This window comes from Dipodomys merriami, unplaced genomic scaffold (assembly GCF_024711535.1).
Source record: "Dipodomys merriami isolate MVZ:Mamm:240054 unplaced genomic scaffold, mDipMer1.0.p SCAF_5, whole genome shotgun sequence".
Taxonomy (NCBI): domain Eukaryota; kingdom Metazoa; phylum Chordata; class Mammalia; order Rodentia; family Heteromyidae; genus Dipodomys; species Dipodomys merriami.
The window spans coordinates 5230715-5250470 of record NW_027206068.1 but is presented as its reverse complement, the minus strand read 5'-3'; positions in this window follow the sequence as shown (position 1 = coordinate 5250470).

Here is a 19756-nt window from a genome sequence, read left to right as displayed (position 1 = left end):
AGGAGGATGAGGAGGAGGAGGAGGAGGGGAGAGAGAGAGAGAGAGAGAGAGAGAGAGAGAGAGAGAGAGAGAGAGAGAGAGAGAGAGAGAGAAACAAACAAAAGAAAGAGAAGAAAGAGACGAAAAAGAAAAAGTAAGGGATACATATCCACCTTGTTAGTAGTAGCTCTTGTCACCTGCTAGCAGTAGCTCAGGCAATGTGACCCTTTTCCAGTGGTCTCTCCTTCTCTATGTAGGAATGTTTGAAAGTGAATTTTTCCTTGGTCATGGCAGAAGAATCAACCAGGGAGCTGTGTCAACTGTTCAGAAGCAATGAATGGAAGCTTCTGCCTGTGACTAACAGCTCAGCCCAGCAGCCAAACCTGAGCACATGCACAGTGTCTCTGAACTGTGGACACATGGCCTTGACAATGGGAATAACAGGACTAAATGCTCAGGATATGGAGACAGTTGAGGTGAAGGGTGAGGACCAGCCATCTGCCCTGGCACTGAAAGCAATTTGACATCAACAGGTATACTTGAGGAATTACTGACCAATCATACTGAAATAGTTCAAACTTAGTGTGAGTTGAGGAAATCTTTGAAGAATACATCAGCCCTTGAGAGGCAGAGTTGGGATATAACTTTTTCTCTTACTGAAAGATAGATGGAATAGAAAACTCCCATGCTGGCTGAGAGGATGAATAGAATCTACATAACTGAATCGAGTAGATGACATTTGTGATATGGCACTGAAGATCAGCCCCTGTGATCAGGAAGGTCTGTATGTTTTCCTGGAGTTCTCAAAAAAATACTAGGATTAGATCTCAAACTTAAAAAATTGAACAATAAATGTATCTTCACAAGTGAGGGTTTTATTTGTTGTAGTTGTTTAAATTATCACCAATTTTTTATGATGTTCATTTCCATTCAGTAAAAATATCAAATTCTATTATTGCCTTCTTTAAATGGACATGAATATGTTCACAGATCTGTACCAATCTTTGGAGCATACTCAACACACTAAACTATAAACTAGTATATGTGGAAAGAAAAGAAAACCATTCTCTTTAAATGGTTAGGATCTGAAGTCACATGGATCATATATTAGCACAGAAGTTTTTTAGTACTACCAAGTGTTTGTTGTTGTTGTTGTTGTTTTAAAAATAAATATATCACTACTTACCTTATAAGGAAGTCATAGTTATTAAATAATATGAATAACAAACACATTTGCTGGCCCTTTTCACCAATTTTGAGACAGATTAAGAATCCATTAAGATTGTCCTAGTGTGATGTGTGGCCTCTTCTAGAAAAATTTGGAGGCAAAAGGGAGTATGGATGGGACAATGTTGCACACCAATATTTCTGCATCGCTCCTTTTTTGTGTGTATGTGCATCAGACCTGGGGCTTGAACTCAAGGCATGGGTGCTGTTCCTAGACTTTTTTCCTCAAAGCTATCACTCTACCATTTGAGCTCTACTTTTTTATGGTTAATTGAAGATAAAAGTCTCAAAAAAAAAAAAAGAGTCTCATGGACTTCAGAAGTGACTTCTACAGTGGGTGGAGACTCACTTATCATTGGAGGTTTGAAGAAAGAACAATTGGTTGGTTGGAAAATGCTGGAGTTCATATGCTCCATGAATTACTGATAGTCCATTTCTAATATAGGAAAATAAAAAGGACACTAGCATGAGTTGAACATCTACTACTACCAGACCCTATTACAGATGCTTTGCATAGATAGGCTTTGTCTTTATTGTTTTGTTAAGTAAAAATCGATACTACTCTACAGTTCCTTCATTTTAACAAAAAGGAAAATGAGCTTTGAAAAGATTTTAAAGAAGCCCTTGTCTAGAAAATATCAGAAATATCAGGTTGAGACTTAACCAAGGTGAGTCAAGATTTGCATTTAATTTTTTTGGTCGGTTGTGGGGCTTGAACCCTGGGCTTGGGCATTGTCCCTCAGCTCTTCAGCTCAAGGCAAACACTCTAGCACTTGAGCCACAGCACCACTTCGGGTTTTCCGGTGGTTTCATTGGAGATAAGATTATCACGGACTTTCCTGCCCTGGCTGGCTTTGAACTGCGATCCTCAGATCTCATCCTCCTGAATAGCTAGGATTACAGAAGTGAGCCACCACCGGCACCTGGCTTATTTGTATTTAATTTTATAAGAAGGATTTGTTTGTTTTACTTCATTATGTGAAGCTACCTTACACCACTGGCCTAGGAGGAGTCATTCTGCATGGCTAAAATGTGAATATGGCATATTTTGGCCTTTTCCATTTGGGACTAATCGCATCCTGCTGCGAGTCAGAAAGGAGAGCAATTTGGCTATAGTCTCTGTACAATTATCTTGTCTGGAGAGAATGAGAAACGCAAAAGCTGTAAGAATAATTTTGAAGTCAAAAACAAACCCCACAGTACTCAAACATAGCTGGAACCTTACTTGGCTCCCAGCACTTCTTAAATCAAGAAAATGGTGCTTCGTCAAAGAATGAGTGGAGAAACAAACATGAAAAAAGGCTTTGCAATTACACCCAAATAATCAAAGAAACCTCTTCTAGGCTCCTAGATTGTCAGGCCTTGTTTGAAGACAGAAATTCACATTATTTGAGACATTTGGAGTTGGAATATTTGTTGAGAAGAACTTGGAGATTCCCCCAAATCTTTAAGTTCTTCCTCTCTAGAATTTCCAAGAATAGAAGAGGGGGTAAATGATAAAAGAAGAATGTAAGCTAGACAAGAAACTTTCTTTGCCAAGCTAATAAAGAGACTGAGATCTAAGATTCACAGCTCCAAGCCAAAACAGACAAATCCTTGCAACTCATTTTTTAGTTTGTTTGCCTTGTAACTCTTAATTCACAATTAACCAGCAAAAATGCCAGAAGTGGAGATAAAGATTAAGTGGTAGAGCATCAGCAGTGAGCCAAATAGCTAATCACAGGCCCTGTACAAGCTCTACTACCATCATGGAAAAAAGGAATAAAAAAGAATCAAAACAAGTCAACCATCAGGAAAAAAAAGCCTGAAAAGGAATAGTCAATAGAGACTAAGAGAATAGAGAGAGAGACCAAAGATAGAACTTGTCAGAACTCCAACTTTAGAACAGGAAAGAGCAGCAAAGTATATACTCAGACTGCTAAATTCTAGTCTAGAGTCCTTAAGTAATCTTTCCAGTTGATGGTGTTAGGAAATTTTGTGTTAGACACTGATCTAAATCTGATGATCAGTTTTATAGCATTGTTGGTTTCAAGAGACCCATGACTGGTGGATTGGTAAACAAGCAAACATTACCTTCTCAGCACTGTAATAGTATTATCCATAGCAACATGACAACACAGAGAAGAGTCTGAGCTCCTTATCTGGTGATTCAGGGGTTGAAATTAAGATCTGGCCATAGCTAAGCAATTAATAACTCAGTGATGGTCTTCTTTGCCATATTCAACACAAATAATTACAGTCATCAGGCCAGAATTATATGCCACACTAAGCAAGTGAGTTAAGGAGACGACCTATTCCTGATGCAGCCTCACAGCACATTATTGAACAACATTTTTCAACAATCACAGTGGCGCATCAATAGTCAACCTTATAAGGTTATAAGTGGTTAGATGGTACCTTTGGCATCATGCCTTCTGTAAATGTAGACAATTGTTGGCATTGCAAACTAGATACACAGACTAATCTTTGGATTTGTTCCCTCCATCATGGGTTTATAATCCTCATAATCAATTGGATGAGAACCTCCCTCCGGGAGCTACTGGACAAAGAATCCAGCTTCAGAATGTGTTGCCTTTGGAGACTCCTTCAGAGCTGTACTTCTGGCTCAATTGCAAACGACTAATTTTAGGGAAGTGTATAATGCTAGAGCTTGAACTCAGGGCCTAGATGCCGTCCCTTAGCTTTGTCAGTCAAGTTTAGCAATATATTACTTGAGCCATAGCTCCATTTCCAGAGTTTTTGGTGGCTAACTGGAGATAAGCTATCATTGAATATAAGATTTTTTTTCCTTGGGCTGGCTCCAAACCTCAGTCCTCAGATCTCAGTCTCCTGAATTGGTAGGATTACAGGCATGTGCTACTGGGTCCTAGCAAAAGATGGAATTTCTTAAATGAAATATTCCTGGTATAGGAATATACAGAAATTTTTCCCAAGGATCTTGGAACACTGATCATATTTAGAGACACTGACCATTTTCCTCAGATTAGCCAATAACAGTTGCATTCTCGGAAAGGAAACAAGGTCTTTCATACAAGTGTCTCTGGAAAAGAACATAAGTTATGCCAAAGTGTGACTTGCTTATTTTTTGATGGTATTGAGGTTTAAACTCAGGGCCTCATGTTTGCAAGGGGGTGGCTCTACCATTTGAGCCAAGTACTCATCCTACTTTGCTTTTAGTTCTATTTCTATACAGTCTCATACTTTTGCCACGAACCAGCCTAAAAAGCTTTGATCTTCTTATCTCCATCTCCTGCACAGTGGTGCTAGCAGATGTGAGCTCCGACATCCACTACTGAAATCTGGAAACATTTAGGCCTTCAAAGACCACCACCAACACTGAGGCAACAATATCCTTGTGTCATTCATGGTCTTATGCCAAATGACTGGCTCCATGGTAAGGAACTGCCAATTCTCCCAGCTTCTGACTGTGTCATCCACAGCCCTGATTATAATCTTACCTCACCATGCTTTATGATGCTCTGTTAGCCAGCATTCTCCCTTCTCTCCTTTATGGTGTTTTGTGCTGCCTTTATGTCTACCAGTCTTAAACTTGTCTCCATCACGCTCTGTCTACTACTCTTTCTTGCAGAGGAGTTGGTCTCTACAGCATGGTGCTAATAATTTTTGCCAGTTGCCTTTTGGCTGGAGTTCCTCCATAAGGGATCAGTAGAGATCTCAAGGGAGACACTTGAGGGACAGAAAATCCACATATAACACCATAGTTAACAAGAACCGGTCTCTGGCTATCTTTCCAGAAAATAGATCTCTTGTGGAATGACCCTGCCTGCTGGGCACCAAGCAAGTCAGACCCTCTGGTCGTTTAGTTTCTGACTGGGAAAATGGATCTCTAGCCTTCCCTTTCTCTTCCTTGCTTCACTTTCATAATCTGAGTAACCAAATCCCTGAGTTCGGTTCTCTCTGTTTCAAATACCTAAGGCAGCTTCTGGTTTCTGATTTGGACCCTAATTAACAATACCAGTCTCACAAGACTGGTGTCCCACATTATTCTACCCCAGCCACTCTTGGCCTGTGGTTAATTTACATGTTACATTGAGTCTTCCAATCCATGAAAATGGAACATTTATCTAGTAATTTAGATCTTGGGTGATTTCTTTCAAAATAACATTGTAGTTGTTTATATTTTGCTTTAACTAGTTTTATATTTTGTTATAACTGGATTTAATTATTTCATTTTGGGTGTTGTTGTTTTTTTCATTTTGACCTCTAATTTTTCATTGCTGGCATTAGGAAAATTAACTGATTTTGTATATCTCTCCAGTATTCTGCAATCACACTGTTCTATGAGCTTTTATTGATTTTACATTGACATATCATCACAAAGACTTTTTTCCAATATATACTTCTTTCATTTCATTTTCCTGTCTTATTACATTGGGCAGGACTTACAGCAGGGTATTAGGAAAAAGTCAATAAACAATTCACAAGGTAACCTAAAATCATACCTTTCAAAATTCACCTCTCTCTAGTCCTTTTCTCAGCCGTGGTCTGCATGACTTCCCTATTAAAACCTTGATTAAATACAGAACACATCATCCTATACCATCCTGACTTGTTTACTAATATTCAAAAGAGAATGAAAATTTCACAAGTGATCACTACTATCAAGAAGGAAACAAATATTTTCAGATACAGAACATGTTTGGGATAGCCATAGTAACTAGGATTTTTTTTTAAAAAAAGTGATTATTTGAATGGGATGAGCTTCAGAAACCAAGAAGTAAATGTACAGAACAAAATATGAAGTCACAGCAAAGAAAAGATCCATAGACTTCACATTTTGCTTGGGTTGGAAGGTAATAGAATCCCAGTCTTACATCTCCTCTTCCCCAACTGTGAAAAAGAACTTTGTAGGCCAAGGTAGCATGAAATCCTTTCCACAACTATTCTCTCACTCATGACCTTGAATGTATAATGAAACTATCTTTAACAGGTTGACCCATTGTAACAATACAATATAAAGACACTATGTTGAAAACGAACTTTACAGCTTTGGGGTGGGGAGGGAGGAGTTGGGGAGGTGGGAAGGGAAAGGATGGCAGGAGAAAAACAAAGGAGGGGGTAACACTGCTCAATTAGAAATGAACTCATTACCTTACTCATGTAACTGTAACCCCTCTGTACAGTATCTTTACAATAAAAATATATATATTTAAAAAACAGTTATTCTAAGTGAAAATATAGGAGCTTAGTACAGCCATCTATATTTATATAGTGAGGATGATTCTAAATGAAACACAGACTTGCTATGAGCTATTAACTGAAAGGGGGATAGGACAGCAGTGAAAACACAGATTTGCAAGCAATGAGGATATTCGACGTGAAGGCCCAGAAAGTCAAATTTGTGGGACTTGCATCCCTCTGTACAAAGGAAGGGCCAGGAGATGGACTTGAACCCATCCAACTCTGGAAAATGAGAGGCATTAATTGAAACATCAAGATAGTTTGGGCAGAAAACTCAGCTTGGTCCTGGTGGCTTATGACCATCATCCTAGCTACTCAGGAAGGTGAGATCTGCGGATCATGGTTGGAAGCTAGCTGAGGCAGGAAAATCAGTGAGATGCTTATCTCCAATTAATCACTAAGAAGCCAGAAGTAGAGCTGTGGCTCAAATGGTAGAAACACTAGCTTTGAGGGGGAAAAAAAAGCTCAGGGTCTCAGGTCAAGCCTCAGGACTGGCACAAAAACAAACAAAAAACAAAACAAAACAAAACAAACCCTTCTGATTTTATAGGCCTGCCCAATTGCCCACTGTTGCCCAGTGGACAGGCCTCAACAATACTCTCTACAGGAAAATTCAGTCCTCTAATCACTTTATTCTTCATTGCTGATGAATAAACTGGAATCTGTTGTATAAAATAATTTTTCTCTGCTTGGTTAACACAGGTCAACAATCTTCAGACTTCATCCTTTTAGGTTTCTGACCATGTTGAGAATCCAGTGGCTCAAAGCCAAACCCAAGGCTTAGGGCACCTTCCTCTTGATCTGTGCTTCAAATACACATCTTCAGCCAGACTGCCTTGCTGAGGGCCAAACATACCACTTTCCTTAAAGTATCCATAATCACACTGTTACCGAAAGTTGGAAATAATAAATTCTGAGGCAAATAAATAATGCTTACCCTGGATCAGTTCTCTCTAGAGAGGAAACTTCCTCTCCAGCTTCATCATTGTCCATCCCCCATCATCTGAGGAAGCAAAGTCCACTCAGCCAACTCCAAGACCTGAATTATGGAGAGTGCCTGGTGTTAACGACACAATGCAATAAAAGTAGTGATGGAAAGGCTGTAGGATTGTTCCCGCCAAAGGTATCATGGGTTCCTTCTGAAGGAGGGGAATGGCCACAGAGACATATCTGAGAAGAAGAATGGATGTGGCAAGAATCTGACTTAAACACAATGCTTCCTTTGTCGTTGTTGTTTTTAATGTACTATTTGTTGTTTCTATTGTATGTTCTTCCCCCTATGGTAAATCCCCTGTTGTCACTGTATTTGATTTTGGCACCCTGCATCTTGTATATACATTTATCTAATTTGGGGAGGGGAAAGGAAATAACAAAATGCTGAAACAAGGACACAGGATGACCCATTGCAACAATGATACTCACAAGACACTATGCTGGAAATGAACTTTACAACTTCAGGGTTGGAGGAGGAATAGGGGAGGTAAGGAAAATAAGGGATAGTAGAGGAAAAACAAAGGAAGGGGTAACAATGGTCGACAAGAAATGTACTAATTACCTTACTCATGTAACTATAACCCTTCTGTGCAGCATCTTTACAATAAAATAATAAAAAGAAGCGTACTGCCATTCATTCCTACAGTAAGAGGAGCAACCTCAGGGGAGGAGGGCATCAGATGTTTGTCTGTGTCCAGTCAGACAGAGCCTCTAATTTGATTGCTAGTCAAGGCATATGTCTGTGAATGTGATGTCCATATGCCAGTTTTTGAAGGGCAACTTTAAATGATGCATGCAGCCATGACATCACTCCTTGCAGAAAAAGGAAAATAAAACACAAGAGTGATCATTGATGGTGTGAAAGTATGAGCTGCGATCACTGGAAAAATAAATATGGAGATCGGGAAATAAAATGTATATTCAGCAATGTTTCCTTTCTCCTTCTCAAGATGTAAGTTATAAAGCTGAGTAAGGTCCGGATGCTTCAGACATCTACTGTCCTTGGAAAAAAGATACTGGTGGCTCACGCCTGTAATTCTAACTAGTCAGGAGGCTGAGATATGAGAATCACGGTTCAAAGCTAGCCCAGTCAGGAAAGTCCATGAGACTCTCATCTCCAGTAAACTACTCAGAAAAAGCCAGAAGTGGCCCTTTGGCTCAAGTGGTGGAGCACTAGCCTTGAACTGAAGAGCCCAAGGATAGCACCCAGGCCCAGAGCCCCAGCACCAGTGATAAAAAGTTTTTTTTTTAATGTGTGCATAAGAAGGCGGTCCACAAAATCCATGGTTAATTACTTAGCTCAGCACTGACCTTCCTTCATTTGAGAAACTGCCTTCTGAAAAGATACTAGGATTCTCTGAATAGCTTCCACTGTCCCCTGCATTTTCTTCCGATAATACTGACAAAGCTCAAATTGGAACTCAGTTCCATTTTATCCATTGAATAATAACTACTGCAAGGTGTTGTAGACTTCTGAGTAATTTCCATGTGGTACTAATGAAAGGAGCCCATTCCAAAAGAATAAAACCTTGAGAATTGATTTATACAGGGAGACTGAAGGCTATAGTAATGACCTTTCTTCCAAGACCACCAAGGTGTTCAGAATTAAAGGAGGGTGACTATCTCATCAGAAACTAATAAATGGGTTAATATCTAAAATATTCATTAGGAAAGAGGTAGGAAAATGTGATATAAGGACAACTGAATCATAGGAAGCTATGCCATAATAAACTCAGGAATGTCTATGTAAAATGAAATGAGAATAATTATTAGTTTGACTCTTTCAGAGACCTCACATAAACAGACTCATGTAATATTTATGACAGGCTTGTTTCATTTAGCATAATACCATCCAGGTCCAGCTATGTTGTCATAAACAATCAGGTCTCCTTCTTTTTCAAGGGTGAATACTCCTTTGCATGTCTATCCCACATTCTCTCTATCTGTTCGCCTGTCATTAGGCAGCTGAGTGGTTTCCATAGGTTGGAGCTTGTGACTAATGCTGATATGAACATGGGAGTGCAATTATCTCATTAGGAAAAACAGAACAGTGATTTCCAAGATATTGAGGTATGGCAGGAATATGGAATAGTTCCGTGGGTCCATAATTACAGCTATAGAAAATGAGTACATTTTAGTACCTGCTATATAGCATTATGCCTACTGTCAACAACTTAGTGTAGTGCACTTAAATATTTGATCAGAGGTAAGATGTCATGTTAAAACTTGCAATGATGGGGATCAAATCCAGGCCCTTAAACATACCAAGCAAATTCTTCACTACTAAGCTATTCCTATAGTCTGACATGTTAAAAATTTTCTCACACATACACACACAAAAAAACCTTTTTAAAAACCAAAGGGATGTAAAGAAACTTCTGAATGTATTTATACCTTGATTGGTATCACCGATATATACCTATTTTCAAACTTGACTTTTATACATTAATTTCGTGCAGGTTTTTCAGTAGATCACTTATACTCTAATAAATCTGTAAAAGTGAAAGGAAGAGCTACAAGAAGCAAAATGCAAACTTGTGTAAATCAGATGAGAGAGGAGAAATTACATGTTATTTTAACTAAGATACAGTGACACAGAAAAGTAAGCCATCTGAGCTCTAGAGACATGGACAGAAGGAGCTGTCACAAACTTTTAAAAAGAAAAATTAATATATTTGTCTTTCTTAAAATAGAAAAGTACTGCATAGAAAGTATGTTTTGAAAATATTTTAAAAATCTGCTACATAAACAAATCAGAAACAAGAAGAAAGAAAGAAAGAAAGAAAGAAAGAAAGAAAGAAAGAAAGAAAGAAAGAAAGAAAGAAAGAAAGGAAGGAAGGAAGGAAGGAAGGAAGGAAGGAAGGAAGGAAGAAGAAAGAAAGAAAGAAACAAAGAAAGAAAGAAACAAAGAAAGAAAGAAAGAAATAGATAAAGGAAGAAAGAAATAAGGGAGGAAGGAGGAAGGCAGAGAAAGAAGGGAAGGAAGGAAGGGAAGGAAGGCAAAAAGGGTAGCATGTAGTATATTTGAAACATGCTAGTAGATCTCCAGTGTTCGCTTTTAGCTATGTGGATTTACTGTTTTCTTTTGATTTTTAGTTGAACACTTGTTAATGCATGTGTACATTCCTCAGAAAGGGTAATTTGCCAATAACTGGGAATGCCCTGTATGCCACAGGTTTTGTCTTGCATTGGCCTAGTCCCTTACCAAATTTTAGCCTATGGTAAGAAAACTTCATTGGGATCCTCAGGGACAGCAAAGAGCAGGCCAAGACAGAGCAAGATATTTGTCCAGGTTAGACTGGGCCCAAGAAAGAGTGAGTCCAGGTTTGAAGAGAATGAAAAGGTTTGCACAACTTGCATGACATAGAACAATGGGCCTGGTGGCTCCTGGACCGGAAGTGATAATGCCGGAGAGGAATATGCATCCGTGGACACGTCTAGAGAGGCAGAAGCACTGATGGTAACCAGAAAGTGGCTAACTATCTGTCATCCAGGCAAGCCACAGCAAAAATCACACTATGATTGGTGTCAACCTTTTCGAAAGCTCTTGGAAAGAGCTGACTAGGCAATTCCCAAGAGCTATGGGAGAAGCTAACTGGAGAATTCACGTCCTAAACCAGCAAACAGTCAAGGAGGAGAAATAGTGGCTGAGTCTTTTCAGCTACAGCAAGAAAGACTGTGGGGAAGAAATGAATAGAAGGGTAATCTTGTCCAATTGAGATCAGGACCATCAAAATTTTCTTGAAAAGGATTTGCTAGTAAATACTTCAGTCTTCATGGGCCATAAATGTATGGCTGCTAATTACCTCTCTAATTGTCCCCAGAAAAGCCATAGCCATAAATGAATGCAAGTGGCTGTATTCCAATCACATTTCATTCACAAAGTCAAGTGGCTTGATTTAGCTAATGGAGAACTTTGTTAGAACACCTTTGTATGTATGTTTCGTTCATTCTTCAGGTTAAAAGAAGTAGATCATCACTATTCAAAATTGAGGAAAAATAGACAAGCACAAAAAATTCTTAAAATTACTAATACATTACCATTCAGAGAAACACTGAAATATTATGCTCTTGATTCCCCTCAGTATTTTCATCCAAAAATTTATATGAAATTGAAATCTGAATGTAGAAATGATCCTTTTACTCTTTTTTTAGTGCACATGATCTAAAACCTTATAAAGATCTCAAAAATATTTGGATCACAGTGTTCCACCACATGGATAGAATCATTTTTACTTAGTCTATAAAAACTAATAAGGAGATGGTTTCCACAATTTTGATAGTATAAGTATTTTAAATTGCAAATTTAATTTTTAAAAAGTCTTTATCCTTGGGTCTCTTTTACTTCTTGTCAGTCAATTGCCTGAAGAGAATGTTGAGTACAGTAGCTGGAAATGGCTCACTTCACAGAATTGCTCTGCAGTTCACTAGTTATTAGGACAGAGCAGAGGGCAACTGAAGAATTTTCTGCAATTAGTAATACAATTATGACCTATATGATAATTATCTTACTATTAAAATTGCAACCATAAAATTGAGCCATTTAATGCAGTTAATGCAGCCATTAACCAGAAACCATGCCTACATTAAATCATTTTATTTCAATACATAAATTTTAAATTTGAGTATTTGGGTGAAAAATCTTAGAATTCAAGAAACAAAACCATATTTTGAAAATAATTACAGTAATAATTTACCCTCACAATTGATTTATTGACTTTAAAAAATCACTTCTGCACAAAGAAAAGGTGAAATGAAATTAGTTGTACATATGTTATTTGTCTCTAGAATCACCACTTTCTCCAGATGAGTGTTTTATGACTTAGATACATGATCCCATTTTTTAAAATTCAGAATTGAACTCTAAATCTGTCCTGTAAAGAGAAGAATTTTGGGAAGGCGTTTTCTCTAACTTTATTGAATTCATCTACAATGCTAGCCTAGTGTCTCATTGCTTGTATTGTCTCCTCCTCTTCCTTCTCCTTTCTCCTTTGTCTCCTCCTCCTTCTCCTTATTTAGTACCTGGAATTGGATTGAACTCAAGGTCTTTTGTTTGCAATCCATGTGTTTCATCACTTGAGCCACTCCACCAGTAACTTTTTGCATTTCTTGTTTCTAAAATATAGTCTCACTTTATGCACAGACTGCCATGGACTACAATCTTTCTTTCTGTGTTTCCTTTTATGAATAGGATAGCAGACACATCCAACCAATCCCAGGCACTGACTGAGATGATGTTTTATGTCCACATAGTTTTATGCTCAGACTGTCCTTAAATCACAATCCCCCAATGTCCACATCCCAAATAGGATTACAGACTTGTGATACTGTTCCTGAATGTGTCTTCTTATTGGCATTTGGTTCTTCAAAAACACTCAATAGCAGCTTTGGTTAAAAAAAGGACAAATTGACAAATTGGCAAATACAGCAGTGATACTCCCTAGACTTTATGTTGAAAATGAACTATACAACTTGTGGGGACAAGAGGGAAAAACTAGGAGAGAGTGAGGGAAGTGGTGACATTGTCCAAAAAGAAATATACTATTTATCTGACCTATGCAACTGTTAAACCTCTGAATATCACCTTTATAACAACAAATTTTAAAGGCCAAATTAGGGTTTCAACTAAATGATATATGTCACTTACATAACACTTCCATTTACAAAAATCCAAACAAAAATGAGAACATAAGCCATTTAGTTTATGATTCCAGTATTAAAAGCAAGATATTTCTTTTGCTTGTTACCATAAAAATTTTAGTATTTTCTGCTCATGTTCCAAAAATAATTTTGAAATATGATTATGCGAAGTTGTGTATAAAAGCTTTTGTGTTCAGATTCACAGGAGACATAAATGTAATTCACCAAATAAACACTATTTCAAACAATCCAACAACAACACCTCAGATTTTCATTTGCTAATTATTGTAAATTGGGCTAACCACTGGTTAAAAGAAAACACAAGGTACAGAAAAACAGTATTTAGTCATTTGCACAAAAATGATGGATGGACATGAAAAAAATTACATGAAGCAAAGTAACTCCAGTGAGACAAAAGACACTTGTTTTCCCTTATATGTAGAAGTTAGATCTAATTTATAAGTATACATATACAGGATAATTTGCATACAAATGTATTGACTGCAGCACAGTCTATGAAAGGGAGAATTCCAGTGGTGTAACTTTTATGAACAACTAACTCATGGTCTAACAAAATGAAGACCAGAAAGCTGGATCTTGAGGTACTGATGTAGAAGGTTGAGGTCATGGCAGTGGAAGTCAAGTGAAAGGAGAGAGGAATGGGGGAATAAGGAAGTTATAATCTCTGACATATGCATCTGAAAGTGGGACTCGGGGTTGGGATAGGGTTGGGAGAGATGAGGGAAATGATGAAAAGGAGAACATTGATCAGATTCGTTGTACTCATAAATGGACATGTTGAATTGAAACCCCTTGTGCAGCTACTTAGTAGTAACAAAAATGAAATTTAAAAAATGGCACTATCCAACATGTTGCAGTTGGTTTAATGAAGAAGTGGCCTAGAAAATAATGTAAAAATTTCCCCTATATGATTAGATCAAAATACAAATATCAAGGACAAAAACAATAAACAGAAACAATTTGGTTTTGTAAAGTTTCAATAAGGTTAATAGTGTTTAAAAAACTCAAGAATCAGATTATATTAAAATTTTTATATTATAAAAACTGAAGCCTACAGGAATCAAAATTCTCCAAACATTTGCAAAAATTATTATGAGGTTTACATTATTAACTTTAATCTCTGTCTTAGAACTCTTGTTTCCAATTAAATGATTAACTTAATGAATTCACATCTAAAGCCCCACAGATCTCTCTACTTCTTACATTAATAGATCTCAGCTTATATTGATGACCAAAGAAAACAAGTTAAAATAGCTACTCTATAAACTTGACTGAAAAATTTGTTGGAAGGGCAAAGGGATTTACATCTAAGCAACCCAAAAGAGTTCAATGTAAACAGTCTTTTTCTTAAAAGTGTTTCTGCAAGGAACAGATGTCGAAAGCTAGAACAAGCTCTAGTTTGGGAGTCTAAAAGGTGAGCTATGTTTAGAGGTGAGACATGAAAATCACACCTCAAGTTACATGTTGCTTTAAAGGAAAAAAGAAAAAGAAAAAACAGAGGCAACAGGAAATGTGTTTATAGCTGATGGCTGAATGGAGAGTTTTCTTTCAAATTTCCCTTACCCTATGTAATGAAAGTTTTTAGGAAGAATTTGTGTTACATATATTGTCTAAGAGCTTCAGATAAATAAGCTAAACTGGTTAGAGGAATTAGAGCTGATTGACAGCATATTACCATGTTAAATATTGTAACAAGAATTTGCTAAGAAGATAATATTCTATCTAGAGATTACCCCTGTATATGGTCCATATATAGATAGTGATATTGATTTCACAGGTGTGCCCACTTCTTGGCCCTCACCACTTTCTGACCCCTACACTGACCATAGAAGTTTCCCAAAGAGGCTCCTTTTTCTAACAGATTGAATGATAATTCACTGATATCATCCACAGGAAAAAAATAACAGCAACGAGAACCAATGGAAGATCTGCTCATAGGAACTGGTGAAGAAAAAGCTCTCCTCACCAGAAGTTTCTTTTTACTTGTTTTTAATTTAAAAATTGTCCATTTTCAATAGACTATCCGGGAATAAATTTAACCAACAATGTGAAAGTCACATGCACTGAAAACTATAAAAAAAAATGGTGAGAAAAATAAAAGAAGACCGAAATAAATAGCTGTCCAGTAGTCATGGATTGAAAACATATTGTTAAAATAATACAATCCAAAAGGATTTACAAGTAGGATGAATGCAAGTGACATGCCTACTATTTCCTTTTCTATTTCATTTTTTGCAGAGTATCTGCTCTTTAAATTCATTAAGGATCCCTGTAAAATTATTTCAAATAAGAAATAACAACAACAAAAGAAAACCCAGAAGATTCCAACTTAGTTTTATTGCAGAGCTTAATGATCAAAACAGAATAACATTAACATAAGGACAGACATATAAACAATGGAACACAATGAAAATTCAGAATTAGAGCCATACATCCTAGGTAGCATGATGTACAAGTAGACTGCCAAATTCATTCAGTGAGGAAAACACTCCTCTTCTTGACAAATGGAACTGAGAAGTTAGACATCTATAAGCAAAAAGAGTAAGGTTCAACCCTTGCCTTGCACTATATGGCATTCCAAAATTAATTCAAAATAATAATGAAACAGAATAAAATTAGAGCTAAATGTCCTTGACCTTTCTTCATGAACTTGGGTTCTTAGATCTTGCCACCAAAAAGACAAGCAACTTAAATAAAGTAAGAAACTTGATTGCACCAGAATTAACATCTTATGCGCATCAATTATTAAGAATGTGAAAACATAGTCTATAAAACAGCAAAGATTTGCAAAACCATCTAATGATGGTTTAATATTTGCCATCAAATGGCAACTTGTTAAACATTAATTTTACAGCACACAATGGAATTGAACAGACATTTCTTCAAAACAGATGTAAAGTGGGGCACTGATGGCTTACACCTGCAATCCTTTAATAAGGAGGCTGAGATTCGAGGACCTTGGTTAAAGCCAGCCAGGCAGGAAAGTCTCTAAAACTCATCTCCAACTAACTAGAAGTGAAAAGCTGGAAGTGGAGAGTAGCTCAATTGGTAGAGCACCAGACTGGAGCAGAAAAGCTCCTGGGTCCTGAGTTCAAGCCCCAGTACTTAACACAGAGAGAAAGAGAGAGGGAGAGGGAGAGAGGGAGAGGGATAGAGAGAGAGAGAGGGAGAGAGGGAGAGGGATAGAGAGAGAGAGGGAAAGAAGGAGAGAGGGGGGGGGAGAGAGAGAGGGAGAGATGGAGAGAAAGAAGGAGAGAGAGAGAGGGAGAGAGAACAAGGAAAACAACAATAGCAGATGTAAAAATGGCCAACAAGGATACAGGAAGTGTAAGACATTCAGGACTGCTCCTGGCCTCTTGCCCTTTATATGAATCATGTATTCCTTTCACTCTGTTCAATGGAAAATATTTAATAGTTTTCCTCAATAAAAATTCAGCAATCAAACTCATTGCATAACTACCTTTAGATATGCAAATCCAACATCAGAAAGAGTACATGCATGCATTCAAAATATTTAAGCACTTACCTGGAAGAGACACTGACCAATTAGAAACAGACATGATCTGTGAGTAATTGCTCTATTTCTCCTAAAATGGACTAGCTGTAGTGCAGCCCTGTTACAAAGCAATTCTGCTCAGAAAGGCAGAATACTGACAAGGTAATGGGCTTACCTCCAAGCTTAGACTTTTGGTGGTACCAAAAAGCATGAATCATATAAAGTTCTAGTTTTACCCAAGCACGACATGGAGTGGTGTGCTTCAGGCTAAGTAGAAGCAAGTCGCTCAAGTAGTAAATCAGACCAACCCGACAAACAGATTTGCTAGCTCTTATGTTGTTTCCAATTGTCTCAGCAGTATTGTTATCAAGTAGGTCACATGACGTCATGAATGCATAGCTCCACTTCTGAGTCATGCCCTCCACACTTGCCTTTCCCACCTACCTCTACTCACAGGCAATCATACACTTTACCACCATATCATACCATCCATAGCACGCCATCACTTCATTAACTGTATGAATAACAAAATTCATTTATATATCCCAAACCCAAGTAAATTGTCCAGAGAAGGGACAATTATTATTGTTATCATCATCATCATACTAATACTATTCATACTACCTAAAGTAAATGTGAAATGTGATTTTTAAAAAATGCATAAACCTTTATTCTCCAAAGCACTAAAGATTCTTAAAGATGTTTGAGGAGTTTTAGGGCTTTTTCTTTTTTCTTTTATTTACAGGGAAATGGAGAAAGGATATTTTACAATGCTTCTAATGTGGTGATTGAATAGACATTACTCATCTTAGCTGTGGAAGAAAAACAATTTATAGTTTGCAGTAGTCTATAAAATTGGTGTTTGTCAGATGTCAGATAACATTTGTAGATATCAGGATATGAATATAGAAAAATATAACGTCATAGCTTACTCAAGAAGAAACTTATGGCTTTAAACTATCAGTTTCAATTTTCATTCATTCTGGAGTCTTAAAGTTCAGAAATTGTAGTCTGAAAATTACCTAAATTGACATTTCAATTTATATTACATAATTCATGCTTAGGCAGACTAATTCAAAATTATGGAAAAAATGAAAAATAACACAAGTGTACAAAAAGTATTTAGTAATGTAAAAGGCTTGTTAAATGCCTCTACAAGTCATTCATAGACAATTAAGGTTAAAATTAATAAATCCAACCAACATATTCATATTTCCTAACTGGATTCACTGTAGTCTACTCTTTTTTCTTTTCCTTCTTTCCTTAAACCCTATAATCTTAGGCTGCATCTTGCTCAAACCTCTATTTGGCAACTGCTTCTTTGTTGTTTCTCTTTGAAGGAACTAGAGGTTTTAGCTAGTAGGTTGTTATGAAGTCTCCGCTTACCGAAGAAATGAACAAAAAAGGTTGATTTTGTAGGCTTTCCATTTTTCCCTTTGTTTCCAGGATTGAGTAAAATTTTCCAGCTACTTACATTTTAACCAAAAGCCAGAGAGACCCTTTGAATTATTCTTTCATGTTCTTCATTTCCCAGAAGCCTTCCATACTATCTCAGTGATGATTATATTGGCTTTCTTTTTTTATTATTAATTTTTTATTGTGAAAATACCATATAGAGGGGTTACAATTACATGAGCAAGTAATGAGTACATTTCTTATCAAGCATTGTTGCCTCCTCCTTTGTTTCCCCTTACCATCCGTGCCCTCCCATTCACCCCCAACCCACGCCAAAGTTGTAAATTTTGTTTTTCGACATAACGTCTTGCACATCTCATTGTTGTAATGGGTCCACCTGTATCCCTATTTAAACAATTTGTTTTGTCCCTTCCCCTCCACAAATTATACCATCAAACACAGTGAAAACAGGAGTTATACCATGGGGGGAGGGACGTACAAAGCAACAAAGAAATCATCTTATAAATATGTTAGAAACAATAGCAAGAAAGAAAAACCATTTGAGGTTCATTCTTGGGGTTCATTTCTTTGTGGAACACCTGTTGTTTGATTTTGGACAGAATCTTTAACTTTCAAAACTTTTGTATTTTCCAGTTTTTAGTATTTTTTAAATGTCCACAATTTTCTTGACGTTAAGTTGCATTCACATTTTTACTTCTACTCGTGTGCATAACTACATGCTCTTTGTCAAATATCATACATGTAACATAAATGTGCTATGTATTATGCCATAGATAACATGTATGAATGCATACATTATTCTTATGAATAATAATTTTAATTATCTATAATTTATATTTAATTATGTATCACACATTAATGTGTAATATAGATTATTTAAAGGTCCTTCATTTATTGATGCAGTGGTTTGAAGAACATTAATTTTCATCTTAATTATATTTGCTTCTTCCAGTATATATTGTTTATCTCTTCCAAATTTTCATTCCTGTTATTTCAGGAAGTCTCTCTTCCATCATAAGAACTTCCTTCAAATATAAGATTATACATGTCTATCTCCTCATAGTTAGTAGAGCTCTGTACTGACACTTCAGCACATATCTATTATCCTAACTACATAAGAGGCTGAAATCCATAGGTTTCAGGATTAAAGCCAGCCCACACAGAAAAGTCTGTGAGACTTCATCTCCAAAATAACTAGCAAAAAATCTTACCTGGAAGGATAGGTCAGGTGTCAGAGTAACAGCCTAGCAAGCATGTGGCTCTGAGTTTAAACTCTGTAATTAAAAAACAAAAACATAAAGTAATAATTTTAAAAAGCTCTTTGGAGTTAACTATGTAGTTGAAGATACAGACAATGGACACAGTAAACACAATAAAAGAGAAGAGAAAATAGTAAGAAAAGAAAGAAAGGGGATACTGAGAAGCCAGTTGAACATTCTGAGTATGTAGGTTGGGTTCATTAATTTTGACCTTAATTGTACTTGAACTACCTGCGGGGGCATCTAACAAGACTGTTTTCAGGACCTTTCTACAACAGGGATATCTTGATAACCTGGGAAGTGTTTTTTTAATCTCCTATAGAGAAGGAAGGGTCTGGCTTCCATTACCATTCTGGTCATTCACTGAGGACATGGGGTCCTAGCTCTCAGCATGCAGTGCACATAGCTTCTGGATCCTTTTTGGTGGTAAACTCATGGCTGTGTCCTCTCTTGAGCCCTGCACTCTTTCAGACATCCACAGCTTCTGTGAGTGAACAAAAGACAGAGCTCATGGAAGCATCCC